Source organism: Aethalodelphis obliquidens, unplaced genomic scaffold (genome assembly GCF_003676395.1).
Source record: "Aethalodelphis obliquidens isolate GAN/ISIS:26980383/991018 unplaced genomic scaffold, ASM367639v1 scaffold19, whole genome shotgun sequence".
NCBI lineage: Eukaryota > Metazoa > Chordata > Mammalia > Artiodactyla > Delphinidae > Aethalodelphis > Aethalodelphis obliquidens.
Genome location: NW_020837963.1, coordinates 3,328,081 through 3,346,015, shown reverse-complemented (window position 1 = coordinate 3,346,015; position 17,935 = coordinate 3,328,081).

The window sequence follows — 17,935 nt, the reverse complement described above, 5'->3', positions numbered from 1 at the left end:
TCTGTTGAATGCCTGCTGAGGACAGAACCCTCTGCCAGAAGCCCTCTGTTTATGTTCCAGATGGGGCAGTGTTTGGGGGCAAGAGCCTTGGTGAGTCAAATACCATGGTTCTCACAGCCAAGGGTGTCATGGGCTGGTGTCTGCCCCAGCCAGGTCCCTTGTAGGGGCTGGGGATGGAGCCTCATGACCCATCCTGTGAAGGAGCTGGACTCCTTGCTCTCGGTCCTGTTTAAGTCGCTGGGTCTTAGGGCAAGTCCCTTCCCCTCCCTTAGGGTCTCCGTTTCTTCATCTCTACAACTAAAGGCTTAAAAAATATCCCTAGGGTCTCTGTAATCTTTAATTTTATTTAAGTTTTTGGAAGTACTAATGATGTATGGATCTAAGCCATAAATAATATTTATTATTATAATAGCTAAGATTTACTGTACGCTTATTCTGTGTCAGGCCCTACACTGGGCACTTTCTTTGCACTGTCTCCTGTGATCATCACAAAACCCCCTTGGGTAAGAAGACTCCATTGGGCAGGTGGGGAAACTGAGGCTCAGAGCCGTTCAGTGTCTGGCTGATGGCCAAGCACCTGGTGGAGGAAACCGCACCCGCGTCTGTAGAACCCCAAAGCCTGTGCTCCAAACCTGTCTTAGCTGCTTCCTAGCCAGTGTCACCAGGGCTGGAACAAGAGGGATCCTGACTGAGAGGCCACTGTAGGGTGGTGCTGGGCCCCGCTCTAGGGACAGTGCTCTGGGAGGCTGTTATGGGTCCAGGAGGGAGGCTGCTTGTAGGTGCTCCCCCACCCACCCAGCCCTGGCCCTGGCCGCAGTACAGATGCACCCGCAGTGCAGTGTATGCAGGGGAGTTGAGGCCGTCTCCACATTTTGCAGAAGGGGCACATATTAAAAGATAGCATGTTGGGGGACTTGCCCAAGGCCACATGGCCGGCTAGTGACTCAACTGGGACTCAGCCTCCTGACTGCCAGGCTACACTTTTCCCCTGCAGCCAGTGTTTGTAGGCAATGCACCCTTTCAAAGGCTCGAAGAGACCTGGGCGTTGACTCAGGAAGCCCCACCCCACCACTTTCCTCGCAACTCCACCCCCATCCCACCATGCAGACTACCAGTGACACTCTTGTATAAGGGAAATCAATTCCCCAAAACAAAGCAACCATCGTGTCTTCCTTTGTGCTAAGCCCACTGCTCCAGGCTTGAAAGGCAGCAAAAACAAGTAAACGACTTGGTGCTCAGCCAAGCAAAAAGGAAGGTGGCGCAAGGTCAGATGTGGCCTCTGAGACCGTTTCAGCACTGCTGCTGCGGCAGCTCTGCCCACTAATCACCTGGTGCTGCAGAGAGCAGGGCGCCCATTGCCCTTGACTCTGCTGAGTAAGTGGAGAAGGGGGGAAGCAGTGGCAGCACTTCCTGACGACTGAAGGACAGCACAGAGCTGGCTTCAGCCAGGCATTCAGGACATTGTTAGCGCTCATTTTGTGCTGGGCATCGTGCGAGGGGCCGTTGAACTAGTGATGAGCAGAATGTAGCCCCAGCCCTCTTGGAGCTTATGGTCTGGTGGGCATGTCCAGATGCTGAACTGAGTCCCCCAGGCACACGTAGGAGCTGAGCTGAGTGCTAGCAAGTCTGGGCTCAGGGACAGTTAGCACGAGAGGAACACCTGCCCATGCCGGGGTCAGTCCTGAATTCCGAAGGTTGGCAGAATGACTGTAATTGTCAAAGCAGTGGATCTATGTCAGGCCTCATCCTCAACATCCATGTGACGTGGGACAGGGTGACCACACTGGTCTTTTGAGTCCTCTCTTCCTTTTTGTTTTTTTATAAGGAACCACTTTCCCCCGACTTTCCTCTCTGAACGCTCCTGCTCAGGTTTCTTTGTGGACTCATCTTCCGTGAAGCTTCCTCAGGGTTCCTTTCTCTTTCTAGGAGCATTTCTGCAGAAATCACATCTGTTCGCAGCCTCACATCTCTCCTGTCCTTGCATCTTACACCCCTCTCCTGGAGGCCATTTCTCCCTTGGAACGTCAGGAACACGCTTGCCGTGGCCGTCTGAATGTCTGTACCTGCTCAGCATCTCAGACCTCAACATGTCCTCAACTGGTACAGTTAAAAGGGCAATCTGGGTTCAAAGTCATGTGCCCTTACTTACTAGTGACCTTGGGGGAGCTACCAAAGCCCCTGGAGGCTCTGACTCATCATCTGAGGTTGAGGCCAGGACACCAGCCTCACCAGCTGTGGAATAGGGTTGCACAATGCCTAGCACAGTGCCAGCACAAACTAGACACCCAGAGAGCAGTTTCCCTCTTCCTCTTTTCTTCCCCTGCTGAATGGCTCTACCACATCAATGGCCCTTCAGCCCCAAACCTGGGTCACTCTTGGCTCTTCCTTCTCCTTCACTTTCTATGTCTATTTGTTCACCAAATTTTATCAATTCTGATTCATAAATATCCCTTGAATTCATTCCCTACCTGCATTGCTTCTGCCACTGCCCTAACTCAGACCCTTTTGACTGACCGTTCTGCTTCTAGAGAATTAACTTCTGGAAACAGCTTTGGTGGAGCCCGTTGCCATCTTATACCATATAGTCCAGATTCCTTACCCAGATGTGCAGAGTATGTCCCAAGCTGGCTCACTCACCTTTCCAGAGACCCTCCTGCCAGCACCATCCCTCTAATACTCCTCTAGGTGCTGTGCCTTTGCACAAGCTATTGGAAATGCCTGGAGTGGCTCCACATTCCAACCTCCTCCCTCCTCCCCTTTACCCCACCACTTTTGCAGATAATGTCAGGTGATGGTCCCCGCCTCTTCGCCTCTGTGAAGCTGGGCTGGGCACTCTCTGTGCTTCTGTAGCAACCATCACTGACTTCTATTAGGATGTCCTCACAGCATACTACGTGTGTCCTTGGCCGAGGGTCTGTCCTTTCCCCAGGAGAATGCATTGTATCTGGCTCATCTTGGGGCCCTCAGCACTGGCACAGAGCCATGTGTTAACTATAGCAGTGGGGTCTCTGTTAGCTGGTGGGTTCCAGTGGTTCAGGAGACCCCATTAATAAACCGAGTAACACCCTGGGGTAATTGTCAGCTTAAGAGAGTACTCTGCTCATTATTTTTTTGCCTGGTACCTTCTATGTGGGAAGCACTGAGCTATACAAAGACTTGCCCACCTGCTTTTGGGGAGTTTGGGACGCAGGAGGCTGAAATGTCCCTGTTGCAGTTGCTTGTCGGTTCCATCACCCAGTCTCCGCTACCTTCTTTTTGCCTCCTCCCATTATAATCTTGCTCGTTTGCTTCTTGCCTGTTCTTCAACCCTCTTTCTCTAGTTTAAACAAAAGAGGGAAAGATTTTCTTTTTGCCCTTCCCTCCTTCAGAACCATAGAGATTTGTCAGGATCTGAAACTGCTGTGCTGAGGTACAGGCTGGGTAGAAGTATACGAGGGACTTTTCAATAATGGCTCAAGAACAAGTGCAAAGTGCTTTATTTATTGGCTGGGAAACAGATGAGCTGAGCTTTGCAAAATGTCCACTCCAGTTGCCCAATGGAAGGCAGGAGCTTGGGGGTCTCCCTTTGGGGAGGGGACGGTGCTGCTCTGAGTTCAACACACACCCTGGCCTCTCTCCCTGCAACCAGAGCACCCTTCTAGGAGGAGGCTGGCTGTGGCTTACAGGCAGGTGAGGCCAGGCTCGGGGTGTGCTGAAGCCCAGGGTGTGCCCTGTTCTCTTGTTCTTTGGAGGGCTGGTCAAGCCAGGACAGTCTGAGGTTGATTACATCCTACAAGGCGTCCTGATAAAGCAGTGTGTTCTTCAAAGGGTAGACTGTAGATCACCTATATCAGATCCCCTGAGTGTTTGTTAAAACCCCTGCCTCTGGTCTCAGAGCCTGGGGGAGGGGTGGTGATGCTGAGCAACCAGCACTGTGACATCTCCCAGTGGGTGGTCTTAGAGCCCCTGTCGGCTGGAGAACTGGGCTCTGCACCGCGTGTGGGTCAGTGGCTACTGCCAGGTGAGTGGTGACATCTGGCTTGATATTCAGACTGGAGTCTTAAGTGATAAAAGAGCAAAACCAAGAATCTGGCACATAACTTCAGCGAGTTCTGGAAATATGAATATAAAATATAGTCTACTATTAAATTAGCAACAAAAATTAACTGCTCAGGAATCTATAACATTTATGAAATCTGTTTTGGCCTCGACACTATCAGAGATTTTTTTTTCTATTTTTCAACTTTGGTAAAATATACATGAGATTTACCATCCTAGCCATTTTTTTTTTTTTTTTTTTTTTTTGCGGTACGCGGGCCTCTCACCGCTGTGGCCTCTCCCGTTGCGGAGCACAGGCTCCAGACGCGCAGGCTCCAGACGCGCAGGCTCAGCGGCCATGGCTCACACGCCCAGCCGCTCCGCGGCATGTGGGATCCTCCCAGACCGGGGCACGAACCCGCATCCCCTGCATCGGCAGGCGGACTCTCAACCACTGCGCCACCAGGGAAGCCCCATCCTAGCCATTTTTAAGTGTACAGTTCAGTAGTGTTAAGTTGTGCAGCCAATCTCGAGTTCTTTTTTAGTTGCAAAACTCAAACTCTATACCCAATAAAGGACAATTCCCCATTTCCCCTCCTCCCAGCTCCTGGCAACCACCACTCTGCTTTCTGTTTCTTTGAATTTGACCACTCTAGGGACCTCGTATGAATGGAATTGTACAATATCTGACTTTTTGCGACTTATTTCATATAGAATCATTTAGATATAAGCTGTTTTCAAATGACATGAACTGTTTTTAGTGTCCCTATAATAGGATTTTGATTTTTGCCTGGAGCAGTTGTCCTGGGCCCTTGGTTGGTCCCTAGCTTCTGGCAGCCTCAGCATCCTTTGCTGAGGGTCAGAACAGACCTGGTCTTGCTTTGCTAGCTTGGCTCAGCTGTGCTGGCCAGCCAGTGTCCTAAGAGGCAACAGCACAGCTTCTATAAGTGTTTAGATATTTCCCCTGCATGGTCTCTTCAGTGAACCTTCTTTTTTTCACTAGAGAGAGAGAGAGAGACAAACATACATACATACATCCATACATACATACATCCATCCATCCATCCATACATACATACATATATTACCGTGACTTAGCTCTTGGCACAAAAGCCAGAAATCAGTGACTGTCTCTCTTTCCAGTAGGGGGACGGTTCCCTTGGTAACCAAGTAACTCATTTTTCTTCAACTAAATGACTTGCTCAGCTTTGAGGTAAAAGTTTTATTTCCTCTAGAATTATGGTTCTCAACCTTATATGCACATTGGATTCACCTGGGGATCTTTATAAAACCGCCCCCATGGGCTTCCCTGGTGGCGCAGTGGTTGAGAGTCCGCCTACCGATGCAGGGCACACGGGTTCGTGCCCCGGTCCGGGAAGATCCCACATGCCGTGGAGCGGCTGGGCCCGTGAGCCATGGCTGCTGAGCCTGCACGTCCGGAGCCTGTGCTCCTCAATGGGAGAGGCCACAACAGTGAGAGGCCCGCGTACCGCCAAAAATACCAAACCAAACCAAACCAAATAAACCCACCCCCATTCCAGATCCTCATCTTCCCAGAGAATCTGATTCACTTGGCCTGGGGATGGGACCCCATATTCTTATTTTTAAAATCTCCTTGAGTGACTCTGTTGCGCGGTGGTTGAGGCTCATTGTCCTGAGGCAGAAGGTCTCTGCCTTGGTGGCACATCGGCGTCATCTGAAGAGCTTTAAGACCCACTCGTGCCTGAACTTTGCGCCCAGAAGTTCTGACCCAGTTGGTCTAAGGTGTGATCTGAGTATGAGGGCTTTTCTGACTCTCCAAATAATTCCACTATGCAGCCGAGGTTGAGAACTGTTGTTCTAGGTCAGCAGCTCCTGTGTCAGAATCACTTGGAGAGCTCATTGGTTCCTGGGCCCCTCCCTGGAGTCTGATTTGACGAGCCTGGCGTGGAGCTTCCTCGCTGGTTCCTAAGCGGTGCTGAGGCTGCTCCTGGGACTACGTGTTGAGGAGCCCTGCTCTACATGATATTGTAAGAAGCTCAGCCCTGCTCTGCTGCATTTGTTTCCTGGTTAGGGGTTGGGAGCATCGATTCATGCTTGAGATTTCTGAAAGGTACCAAGCAGCTCTTTTTCTGAACATTTTCAACATTTAAATAAACATTAGAAATCTTTTTAAAGCAAAGTTACATAGATTTCTTCTCCCAGGGTTAGTAGGCTCAGAGTACCTGAATTAAGAATTCATCTGTGCCCAGGATCAGGCTGCATTCTGGGATCAGAGCTAAGGGGTTGGGTCTCTGGAGCTTGGAACCAACCTGTGACCAGCTGAGGGTCACCCTGTAACTGATGTTGGGGTAAGATCAGAGCACAACAATGCTGGACCAGGCACTCTGCCTACCATGCCCATGGAAAACAAAAAAGGAAGGTGGTGATGAGGAAACATCTCACAGAAATGGGCTAATGTGACCCAGGGCTCACACCTGCATTATGTTCCGCCTTCCTTTCCCACCTTCCGCTGGAAAAGGCTCCAGTTGCAACCAGCGAGCTAGTGCCTGGAACCTGCCTCAATCTCTTCTGTCTCCAACTGGAGGCAAGTCCCCTGCCCCTTCCCTCTGAAGATGCCCCAGCAGTGTGGTCCCAGCGAGCACTTTATCCCCATGGCAGCTCACAATTCCTCATTCAGCCACAAAAATTTGTTAAGGGAGGAAATAGTTACTGTGTTATTGAAACAAGGTCAAAGCACACCTCACTTCCCAGGGCCACTTACCCAGCAAGTTCGCTCAGCCCCAGGCAGCTGTGGACTCAGGGAAAGGAAAATTAATTTTAAGCCCCCAAAATAGCTGCTATAAAGCTCTGTATCAAAGAGCAAATATTTTGCTAACAGCAAATCCCTCATGGCATTCACTTTAATTTTAAATTCAAATCTAGTGAACTTGATTCTGGTTTCTAATAATAAAGCAAATTAAGAGAATGATAACAGGTGCTAGATTTAGCAAGAAGTGGCAGCTAATAGACTAATAATAATGGCGTTAAAAAGACCAAATCTATACATCTCAGAAAATACCAAGTGATCTGAGGCTAGTGGAGGGGCAAGTAGTTTCGTGGAGGGCCCAACATGTAGTAATAACCCCAAGGGCACCAAATGACCCCTCAGAGCAGCCCAGCCTGCGGTATCCACAACCACGTAGAGGGACGAACACGCTCAAACAACGTTCGGTAGACTGTATTTAAGAAGGCAGAGAAGCGTTTTATCCACTTGGAATTATTTCCATCCCCAAACACTTAAAACACATTCATAGATGTCTTGGTGCTTAAAGGATTAGCCCTTAGTTATTTTGAAGTTCAGGTAGGTGAACTAGTTCGTTATCTGATAATATAGGCTTCATGAGATGGGCAAACTCACTCTTTTAGACGTAGTTTCCCTCTGACATTTGCTGCCCCCCCCCCCCCCGGCCCCCGAGGAGGAGGGAGAAGGGCATCCCTTCTACTTTCCCATCTTAAAGGGGACGTGCAGCAGGGCTAGTTGTGGTGGCCGGGGTGTCTTCTTCCTGCACCTCTGCTTTCACCTGTTGTGTCTCTATTGCTCGTGGGAGGGGGATGCAGATCTCAGCCGGGGCCAGGGCAGGCTCTGCAGTGACTCGGCCTGGATTTATTTGTGATTTTAAGAATATGACTATTTTTTTCATATTCTTATGAAAGTGAACACTTCTACTTTCTACACGTCTTCATCATCTAATTTCTCACCAGCCCTCGCTGTGTTCCTAGGAGGAGGGTAAGGCAGGTGGTGGCATCCCGACTGGACTGAGGCCCAGGAAGGTGACGGAGGCATGCCCCGGGTCACATGGAATGGTGGTGAGCTCCGGTTGGGTGCCCAAGCTCCCCAAGGGGCAGGGGGAGACAGCCGTGTCTTGCTCTCACCCCTGAAGCCCTCGTGTTTTCTTCCCTCTGGGTTGTCATGCTGACTGCAGTGTGGTTCAGGCCTGAGCTTTACCCCTGGCCTCATGCCTTGCCCAGCGTCGGTGAGGGGCTCCGTTCCCCTCCAGGCCCCAAGCATGGGGGCTGTACCTGGTGTGCGGAAGGTGGCAGCTGCCCTGGGCAGAGGGTCACCCAAGGCCGCGGCAAAGCAAGAGTGTGGAGGGCGTTGGCAGCAGACACAGCGACACAGCCCCCTGGTGCTGTGGCCGTTTGCGGGGTGCGGGGGGTGCTGCTGGGATCCCAAGTGACAGCTCCTGCCAGCCCTCCTGCACCTTCTCGGGCAGGACCCTGGCCCCACTGTGGCAGGCTTCTGAGCCAGTCCCTCTTCCCAAGGTCTGGGGGACAGCTGGTCCTCCCTGAGGCTTCCACGCTCTGCACACATGTTTTAGGGGTGAAGCAGGGTCCTGGTGGCCTGAAAATTCCCTTTCTGGACCCAACTGACCTCCCTTCAGAAAGCCATAACTCTTCTTCAAAGCCGTATTGTTTGAACTGTGAAATATATGTAAATGCATATGTGTTTTTTAAACTAACACTTTAACTCAATGAGCGTTCAACTGTTCAGTGCTACGGTTTGGATTCAGAAGCCCCTGCCACCTTGCTCCCCAAGTGAAGCCAGGACAGATGATGGCGGACCACAGGGGAGCTGCGGAAATCTCGGCCCTGCAGCCGCGTGCTCCCTGCCCTGCGCCTGCACGTGCTTTCAGCCAGGCTTAATGGAAGTTTCCAGGAGTGCATGTGAAGGCAGCCAGCACAGTACCTCCGAGGGGCTGGTGGCACGGACTCATCCCTAAGTGGCCACCGTGTGTGAAGACAAAGTGGCCACGCGGACGTGACATGCATGTGCTCTGCAGCCCCATCCCTCCCTTGCTTTCCTCTCTCAAGGGCCGCATCACATGGCACTGTGTTCTGTAGAGCCTTTCCCATTGGAGAAGAAAAGGGAGACTGAGATGTTGTTTGCTGGGATGTAGAGAAACTCGATCTGGGTGTGGAGCTGGAGCATTGCTTAAAAAAAAAAAAATCCCTTCCTTCCTCTGGTTGATTTGCTCCCTCTGTTTGCCCTGGAGAGAAACACTGTGTGCCATTCCAAAGCGTTGGGGAGATGGGGCTGCAGCCGTTATCTTATTGTCATGCAAATTTTGTTGAGGAGCAGGGGTTTATACGAACTCCTGCAGCATAATTCTAGCTTGTATGTATGTGGCTGTCCTTGAGTGATCCTGAAGTGGTGTGACTTATGCCTAAGAACATAATCAGGGTAATTTGTATCTGTCACTGTTTGAAAAGCCCTCAATTTCCATCCAGTAAAACCAGTCAAATGGCTCATTTAGCAAAGACTCTCTGGCTGTGGCCATGTGTGTGTGTGTGTGTGTGTGTGTGTGTGTGTGTGTGTGTCTGTGTTTGGGGAGGAGGCTGGACTAGGCTGAAGCAGCACAGCCCAATGTGGGGAGGCTCCCAGCTCTTGTGAAGAAGGCATGGCCACTTGGGGCCCATCTTTGGGCAGCGTTGGCCTGTCTGTGTCTGACAAGAGTGGCAATGTAAGCATAGGGGCTCACAGGAAGGGCTCAGAAACCAAGATCTAGACTAATTTGGGTGGAGTGCTGAATTGACAGTATACAGGGAGCAGGAGGGCATGGAGGACCTCAGGCTTCCACTAAGGAAGGAGGGTCCCTGAGGGCTGGAGGGCTAGGGCAGGTGGGATCTGAGATGTGCTCACACCTGGAAACAGATCCATTAGCTACATAGACTTGTCTCTCTCTAAGCAAACTAGCTCTGTCAAGGTCCAGAGTCACAGCAAAGGAATCTGAACACTAATTACCCTCTTATTAAAAAAAAAAAAAAAAAAGTTCTTTCAATGCCAATATCCATGAGTGTGTTTAAAATAGGATTATATTAAATAAATAAAAAAAATATTCATGCACAAACTGCCTGGCTGGGTCTGGCCTGCCCTATGGGATGCAGATAAAATGGCTTGGATTCCACGGATCTGCATTTTGGGAAGTCCAAAGCCTTTCCTATGATCTCTGCAAGCTCCCAGGGGCTAACATTTTCATGATCCCGCGGCCTTCAGACTTTTGAGCTTCTGAGCATGTTTCTGTTTTATAACCCTTAACCACCTAGATTAGATGCAGACCTTTCCTTGACATCAGTGATCATATAATGCATTCCAGAGTGATGTGGGAAGAGATGGGAAAGGGATGGAAAACATTCCAAACAAGCAATCGCAAATGTAATGTTGGGTGTCCTCTGGCTAACCCACTGGCCAACCTCCCAATGGGGATACTTCATGTGGCCCCAGCCTCAGTCCATCTATCTGGATCCTCCTCTCCTCCCCCTTCTTTGGCCTCCTGTTCTTACTCCCCAACTCCCTCTCAATGGAGAACACATTTCTGCTATTTCTCTTTGGAGCTGTTTAAACATCCTCTGTGTGCTTGGTTTCCTGCAGAGCCTAGATCTCAGCTCGCCTTTTACCTACCCCCTAACAAGAATTTCCATGCTAGCTGGAAGATATTTAAACTTTCCTTATTACCATTGTAAAATGCCAAACACTCAAGCAAGCGACTATGGAACCTAAGGATACTGTTTGAAGGTTATCCCTGAGACCTGGGCACTGTCTATTATAGGAAGAAAAAGAGCTGAGGGTCAGGGAAATGGGACTTCAATATGTATATTTGAATGAATGAATGAATGACCCAACGAACTGGGGAAAGAAGTTGAATGTAGTTTATTTATTTAATAAATAGATGCATACAATTTGTTACTTCATTCATTCATTCAACAAGCATTTCTTGAGCCCCTACTTTGGGCCAGGCAACTTGAGAATTTGGGAATACAAAGGTGAGCAAACACACATGCCATCTCTGCACTTACAGGACATAGAGTCTGGCCAGAGCAATAAAGGTAATCAAAAAATTCCACAGTTCAATGTTTAATTATAGACAGTGCTTCAAATGAGCGTGCGGTGCTGCGAGATGCTGGGCAAATGTCCCTGGCCTGAGGTTGAGCACAAAGAGCACTCTGCTGGAGAAGGGACAATTGAGCTGAGAGCTGGAGAGTGAGGAAGGGTTAACCAGGTGAAAGGTAAGGGTGGAGTTGTGCGGGAAGTAAGTCCAGGTAGAGGGCCCTGGATGGAGAGAGAGCTTGGGACCTTGGAGGAAGGATTTTGCAAGGGTAGGGAGGGGGTACGTGGCAGGAGATAAGTCTGGAGGGCTGGATGGAGGCAAGACTCTGTGGGGAAGAGGTGGGTCATGTTAATGATTCTGATTTTGATTCAAAGAGAATCAAGTAGCCCTTGAAGGATTTTGAGGAAGAGGACATAGTCAGATTTACACTGAAAAAATTCCTGAGAGGTGTGGCCAAGGTAGCAAGTAGGAAGGCCCTGAGCTCACTTCCTCCCATGGGCACACCAAAATTACAACTATTTACAGAGCAACTATCTATGAGTATGACCTAAAGACTGGCAGAAAAGATTTTCCACAACTAAAGATATAAAAAAGGAACAATGACATGGGTAGGAGGGGCAGAGATGAGGTATAGTCAATATCTACATCCCTGGGTGGGTGACCCACAAATAGGGGGAAGACAATCACAATTGCTGAGGTTCTTCTCAAGGAGTGAGGGGTCCAAGTCCCACAATGGACTCCCAGCCCAATCCTGCACTGGGAAAACAAACCCCCAGAATGGCTGGCTTTGAGGGCCACCGGGGCTTGCACAGGGGAGAGCCAGAGGACTGCAGGAAACAGAGACTCCACTCTTAAAGGGTGCACACAAAATCTCACACAATCTGAGCCCCAGCACAGAGACAGTAATTTGAAAGGAGCCTGGGGCAGACCTATTTGTTGATCTTAGAGAGCCTCTTGGAGAAGCAGGAGGCAATTGGACTCCCCCTGGGGATGGGAATGATAGCAGTAGTCATTTTTGTGAGTTTGTCCTACGGCGAAAACACTGGCATTCGCAAGCGCCATTTTGGAGTGCTCTACCTAGCCTATAAGTGCTGGGAGCTTACCCACCCACCATCAGGACAAGGCCCCATCCACTACGGGAATGGCAACAACCCCAAGATGCTCCTGGGTCATACAGCCAGCTGCCTCAGGACATGGCCCTCCCCATCAGTGGGCTGATAGCCACCATTCAAGGCAAGACCTGGCAGCCAACTGGGCCAGAGTCCAGCCCAGCCTACCAGCATGCTCACAGTAGTTGACCCCACCACAAAGAAGCACCCACACAACCCATATAGGGGGTGTCCCTAGAGCATATAGCTCTGATGACCAGAGGGGAGAATGCTGCTGGGCCTCATAGGACATCTCCTACATAAAGCTACTTCTCCAAGATTGGGAAACATAACTGGTCTATTTAATAAATAGAAATAATCACAGAGAATTAGGCAAAATGAGGAGAAAAAGGAATATGTTCCCAATAAATTAACAAGATAAAACCACAGAAGAACTTAGAAAAGTGGAGATAAGCAATATATCTGATAAAGCATTTCAAGTAAAAACAAAAAATGTTCAATGAACTTGGGAGAAGAATGGATAAACACAGTGAAAATTTTAACAGACTTAGAAAATATAAAGAAGAACCAAACAGAACTGAAGAATACAATAACTGAAATAAAAATACACTAGAAGGAATCAACAGTACATTAGGTGATACAGAGAAATGGATCTGTGAGCTGGAAGACCTAGTAAAGGAAATCACCCAAGCTGAACAGAAAAAAGAAAAGGAATTTTTTAAAAATGAGGGTAGTTTAAGAGACCTCTGAGACAACATCAAGCATGATAATATTTACATCATAGGGGGTCGAAGAAGGAGAAAAGAGCAAGTGATAGATAACTTACTTGAAGAAATAATAACTGAACACTTCCATAAGCTGTGAAAGAAAACAGACATTCAGTTCCAGGAAGCACAGAGAGTCCCAAACAAGATGAATCTAAAGAGGTCCACATCAAAATACATTATAATTAAAATGGCAAAAATTAAGGATAAAGAGAGACTCTTAAAAGCAGCAAGAGAAAAGCAACTAGCTATGTACAAGGGAACCCCCATAAGACTATCAGCTGACTTTTCAACAGAAACTTTGCAGACCCAAAGAAGTGGCATGATATATTCAAAGCTATGAAAGGAAAAAAACCTACAACCAAGAATACTCTATCTAGAAATGGAAATAAAATAAACAAATGGAACCTAATGAAACTTAAAAGCTTTTGCACAGCAAAGGAAACCATAAACAAGATGAAAAGACATCCCTCAGAATGGGAGCAAATATTTGCAAAAGAAGCAACTGACAAAAGATTAATCTCCAAAATATACAGGCAGCTCACACAGCTCAATATCAAAAAACCAAACAACTCAATGCAAAAATGGGCAGAAGACCTAAACAGACTTTTCTCCAAAAAAGATATACAGATTGCCAACAAACACATGAAAGGATGCTCAACATCACTAATCATTAGAGAAATGCAAATCAAAACTACAATGAGGTATCACCTTACACCGGTCAGAATGGCCATCATCAAAAAATCTACAAACAATAAATGCTGGAGAGGGTGTGGAGAAAAGGGAACCCTCTTGTGCTGCTGGTGGGAATGTAAATTGGTGCAGCCACTATGGAGAACAGTATGGAGCTTCCTTAAAAAACTAAAAATAAAACTACCATATGACCCAGCAATCCCACTACTGGGCATATACCCTGAGAAAACCATAATTCAAAAAGAGTCATGTATCACAATGTTCACTGCAGCTCTATTTACAATAGCCAGGACATGGAAGCAACCTAAGTGTCCATTGACAGATGAATGGATAAAGAAGATGTGGCACACATATACAACGGGATATTACTCAGCCATAAAAAGAGACGAAACTGAGTTATTTGTAGTGAGGTGGATGGATCTAGAGACTGTCATACAGAGTGAAGTAAGTCAGAAAGAGAAAAACAAATACTGTATGCTAACACATATATATGGAATCTAAAAAGAAAAAGAAAGAAAAAAAGTGGTTCTGAAGAACCTAGGGACAGGGCAGGGATAAAGATGCAGATGTAGAGAATGGACTTGAGGACACGGGGAAGGGGAAGGGGAAGCTGGGACGAAGTGAGAGAGTGGTATGGACATATGTACACTACCAAATGTAAAATGGATAGCTAGTGGGAAGGAGCCACATAGCACAGGGAGATCAGCTTGGTGCTTTGTGTCCGCCTAGAGGGGTGGCATAGGGAGGGTGGGAAGGAGACACAAGAGGGAGGAGATATGGGGATATATGTTTATGTACAGCTGATTCACTTTGTTATAAAGCAGAAACTAACACACCATTGTAGAGCAATTATACTCCAATAAAGATGTTAAAAAATAAACTAATAAAAAAATTTAAAAAAGAATACCTAGCAAGGCTTTTATTTAGTTTTGAAGGAGAGATGAAGAGTTCTATAAATGAGCAAAAGCTAAGAGTTCTGTACCACTAAACCAGTCTTACAAGAAATGTTAAAGAGACTTCTTTAAGCAGAAAAAAAAGGCCACAACAAGAAATATGAAAATTATGAAAGGAAAAATCTCATTGGTAAAAGCAAACATACAGTAAATGTAGAAAATCAATCACTTATAAAGCTAGTAGGAAGATTAAAAGACAAAAGTAGTAGAATAATCTATATCCACAATAAGTAGTTAAGGGATATATAAAACAAAAAGAATTAAATCATGACATCAAAATAATTAAACATGGAGGGGGGAAGTAAAAGTAGGGTTGTTAGAATGTGTTCAAACTTAAGAAGTCATTAACTGAAAATAATTACATGTATATATATAATATATATTTATATCTATCTCTATTATCTAGCTAGCTAGCTAGCTAACTATATTGTTATATTTGAGCCACAAACTATGGTAACCACAAACGAAAAACCTAAAATAGATAGACAAAAAAGAGAAAGGAATCCAAACATAACAATAAAGATAGTCATCAAATTACAAGGGAAGACAACAAAATAGGAAGGAAAAAAAGAACTATAAAAACAACCCCCAAACAATTAACAAAATAGCAATAAGTACATATCTATTAATAATTACTTTAAATATAAATGGACTAAATTCTCCAATAAAAAGACATAGAGTAGCTGAACAGATACAAATCAATCTTACATATATATATATATATGCTGCTTACAAGAGACTCACTTCAGATATAAAGACACGCATAGATTGCAAGTGAGGGGATGAAAAAGGTATTCTATGCAAATGGAAATGACAAGAAAGCTGGGTAACAATACTTATATCAGACAAAATAGACTTTAAAACAAAGACTGTAGCAAGAGGCAAAGAAGGATATTACATAGTGATCAAGGGATCAATCAATTGTAAATATATATGCACCCAACATAGGAGCACCTAAATACATGAAGAAAATATTGATAGACATAAAGGGAGAAACTGACAGTACTACAATAATATAGGGGACTTTAACACCCCACTTACATCAATGGACAGAGCACCCAGACAGAAAACTGATAAGGAAACACTGGCCTTAAATAACACCTTAGACCAGATGGATGTGATAGATATATATAGACTATTCCATCCAAAAGCAATGTTTTTTTCAAGTGCACATGGAACATTCTCCAAGATAGGTTACATGCTAGGCCACAAAACAAATCTCAGTAAATGAAAGAATATTGAAATCATATCAGGCATCTTGTCAAACCACAACACTATGAGACTAGGAATCAATTACAAGGGGGAAAAGAAAGGCAAAACCCACAAAAACATGGAGGATAAAAATATGCTACAAAATAACCAATGGATCACTGAAGAAAGCAAATAAGAAATCAGAAAATACCTGGAGACAGGTGAAAATGAAAATACAATGATCCAAAATTTATGGGATGCAGCAAAAGGGAAGTTCTAAGAGGGAAGTTTACAGGAATACAAGCCTACCTCAGGAAACAAGAAAAATCTCAAAGAACCTAACCTTACACCTAATGGAATTAGAAAAAGAACAAACAAAACCCAAACTTAGTAGAAGGAAAGGAATCATAAAGATCAGAGCAGAAATTAATGAAATGGAGACCAAAAAAAAAAAAAAAAAGAAAAAAGAAAAAAGAAAAGATCAATGAAACTAAGGGCTGGTTCTTTGAAAAGATAAGCCAAATGAATGACCATTTAGCCAGACTCATCAAGAAAAAAAGAGAGAGGGCCTAAATCGATAAAATTAGAAATGAAAAAGAAGTTACAACTGACACCACAGAAATACAAAGGATCATAAGAGGTAACTACAAACAATTATATGCCAATAACATGAACAACCTAGAAGAAATGGACAAATTCCTAGAAATGTACAATCTCCCAAGACTGAAACAGGAAGAAATAGAAGTTATGAACAGACCAATTACAACTAATGAAATTGAATCAGCAAAAAACAAAACAAAACAAAACTTCCAACAAACAAAAGTCCAGGACCAGATATCTTCACAGGTGCATTCTACCAAATATTTAGAAGAGAGTTAACACCTATCCTTCTCAAACTATTCCAAAAAGTTGCAGAGGAAGAAACACTTCTGAACTCATTCTGTGAGGCCAGCATCACCTTGATCTCCAAACCAGACAAATATACCACAAAAAATAGAAAATTACAGACCAATATCAGTGATGAACATAGGTGTAAAAATCCTCAACAAAATATTAGCAAAACAAATTCAACAGTACATGAAAGGGATCATACACCACGATCAAGTGGTATGCAAGGATGGTTCAGTATCTGTAATTCAATCAATGTGATACACCATATTAACAAATTAAAGACTAAAAATCACATGATCATCTCAATAGTTGCAGAAAAAGTTTTGACAAAATTCAACATCCATTTATGATAAAAACCCTCAACAAAACGGATGTAGAGAGAACATACTTCAACATAATAAAGGCCATAGATGACAAACCTATGGCCAACATCATGCTCAATGGTCAAAAGCTGAAAGCATTTCTTCTAAGATCAGGAACCACTCTTGTCAGTTTTATTCAACTGACAATTTAGTATTGGAAGTCCTAGCCACAGCAGTCGGACAAGAAAAAGAAATAAAAGGAATCCAAATTAGAAAAGAAGTAAAATTGTCACTGTTTACAGATGACATGATACTATATATCGAAAGTCGTAAAGACATCCCCAAAAAACAATTAGAACTAGTAAATGAGTTCAATAACATTGCAGGATACAAAGTTAATATACAGATCTTTTACATTTCTATACACTAAAAATAAACTATCAAAAAGAGAAGTTAAGAAGACAATCCCATCACAATTGCAACAAAAAGAGTAAAATACCTAGGAATAAATCTAACCAAAAAGGTAAAAGACGTGTACTCAGAAAACTATAAGACATTGATGAAAGATATTGAAGATGAGACAAACAAATGGAAAGATACACTGTGCTCATGAATTGGGAGAATTAATATTGTTAAAATGACCATACTATTCAAGGCAATCTACATATTCAAGGCAATCTACAGATCAAAGCAATCCCTATCCAAATAACTGTAGCATTTTTCACTGAACTAGAACAAATAACTCTAAAATTTGTATGGAACCACAAAAGATCGTGAATAGCCAAAATAATTTTGAGACTGAAAGACAAAGCTGTAGGTATTAGGCTTATATACAAATTATAGTAATCAAAAAGTATAGTAGTGACACAAAACCAGACACATAGATAAATGGAGCAGAATAGAAATCCTAGAAATAAACCCACAGTTATATGATCAATTAATTTGACAGAGGAGGCAAGAATATGCAGTGGGGAAAAGACAGCCTCTTCAATAAATGGTGTTAGGAAATAGGACAGCTATATGCAAAAGAATCAAACTGGACTTCTTTCTCACACCACGAATAAAAACAAACTCAAAATGCATTAATGACTTATATGTAGGTACCTGAAACCATAAAACTTCTAGAAGAAAACAGTCAGTATGCTCTTTGATATCAATCTTAGCAAA